The sequence below is a fragment of the Dipodomys merriami genome, unplaced genomic scaffold, assembly GCF_024711535.1.
Source record: "Dipodomys merriami isolate MVZ:Mamm:240054 unplaced genomic scaffold, mDipMer1.0.p SCAF_221, whole genome shotgun sequence".
Lineage (NCBI taxonomy): Eukaryota > Metazoa > Chordata > Mammalia > Rodentia > Heteromyidae > Dipodomys > Dipodomys merriami.
Window position 1 is genome coordinate 1,957,140 of NW_027203616.1, and position 2,050 is coordinate 1,959,189.

Genomic DNA, 2,050 nt, shown 5'->3' on the forward strand with positions numbered 1-2,050 from the left:
TTAGGGATAGCGTTAGATTTAGTATTAGGGGTATGGTGAGTGTGAGTGTGACAGTTATGGTGGGGGTTAAGCATAGGCTTAGGGTTAGGCTGAGGGTGAGGGTGGGGGTGAGGATTAGGCTTAGTTTTAGGATTAGGATTAGGGAACTCAGGGTGAGTGTGAGGGTTAGGGTTAGGGTTAGGGTTAGGGTTAGGGTTAAGTTTAGGGTGAGGCTGAGGGTGAGTGTTAGGGTGAGGGTGAGATTTAGGCGTAGGGTTACGGTGAGAGTTAGGGTTCGGGTTAAGTTTAGGGCCCAAGTGACGGTTAGGGTTAGGGTTACAGTGAGGTTGAGGGTTACGGTTAGTTTGAAGATTAGGGTTAGGCTTAGGATTAGGGTGAGGGTTACTGTAAGTGTTAGGGTGAGGGTTTGGGTGAGGATTAGGGTTATGATTAGGGTTCGGGTGAGGTCTAGGGTGTGGGTGCATGTTAGGATTAGTGTTTGGTTGTGGATTAGGGTTAAGTTTAGGGTGAGGTTTAGGATAAGGCTTAGGGTTACAGTGAGGGTGAGGGTTAGGGTTAGGGTGAGGTTTAGGGTTAGTATTTGGGTTAGGGTGAGGGTGAGTTTTAGGATTATATTTAGGGTTAGGGGGAGGGTTAGGTGAACGGTTAGTGTTAGGGTTAGTGTTAGGGTTAAGGTTAGGTTGAGGGTTAGGTTGAGGTTTAGGTTTAGGGTTAGGGTTAGCATTAGTGTTAGGGTTGGGCTATGTGAGGGTTAGTGTTAGGGTTAGGGTTAGGGTTATGCTGAGGGTGAGGCTGGGGGTGAGGATTAGGGTTAGGGTGATGGTTAGGGTGAGGGCTAGGGTGAGGGTGAGGGTAAGGGTAAGGGTTAGGCTTAGGCTTAGGTTTAGGCTGAGCATGAAGTTGAGGGTGAGGGTTAGGGTTAGGGTGATGGTTAGGTTGAGGGTTAGGATGAGGTTGAGGGTTAGGGTGAGTATGATGGTAAGGGTAAACCTCACGTTGAGGCTGAGGGTGAGGATTAAGATAAGGGTGAGGGTTAGGATTAGGTTTAGTGTTAGTGTTAGGGTTACAGTGAGGGTTCGATTGAGCATTAGGGTTAGGGTTTTGGTTAGTGTGAGGTTTAGGGTGAGGATGAGGGTTAGGGTTAGGGTACGGGTGAGGGTTAGAATTAGCGTTAGGATGAGTGCTAGGGTGAGGGTTAGGGATAGGTTAGGTTACGATTTTTATTAGTTTGAGGTTGAGTGTGAGGGTTACGGTTAGGGTTAGGGTTAGGCTTAGGGTTAGGGTGAGGGTTAGTGTTAGGTTTTGGGTTAGGGTTAGGTTGAGGCTGAGGCTGAGGGTTATGGTTAGGGTTAGGATTAGGGTTAGGGTTAGTGTTATTGTTAGGGTTAGGGTTAGAGTTACAATGAGGTTGAGGGTGAGGGTTAAGTTAGGGTGAAGTTTAGGGTTAGACTTAGGGTTAGGGGGAGGGTTAGTGTGATGTTTAGGGTTAGAGTTAGTGTTAAGGTGAGGTTGTGTGTTTGGTTGAGGTTTAGGGATAGGCTTAGGGTTAGGATTAGGTTTAGGGTGAGCATGAGTATGAGGGTTAGGTTGAGGGTTAGGCTTAGGCTTAGGGTTAGGCTGAGGGTGAGAATGGGGGTGAGGATGAGGGTTAGGGTGATTGTTAGGGTTAGTGTTATTGTTAGTGTTAGGGTTCGAGTTTCGGTGAAGATGAAAGTACGGGTGAGGGTTAGGGTTAGGGTTAGGGTGGGGTTTAGGGTTAGGTTTAGGGTTAGGGTGAGGTTTAGGGTTAGATATAGGGTTAGGGTGAGGGTTAGGGTTAGGGTTAGTGTTAGGGTTAGGGTGAGGATGAGGTTTAGGCTTAGATATAGGGTTAAGGGGAAGGTTAGGGTTAGGGTTAGGGTTAGGAATGCGGTTAGGGTGAGGTTTAGGGTTAGGGTTAAGGTTAGGGTTAGAATTACAGTGAGTGTGAGGGTGCAGGTTAGTGTGAGGTTTAGGGTTAGAGTTAGGTTTAGGGTTAGGCTGAGTGTTAGGGTTAGGGTTAGTGTTAAAA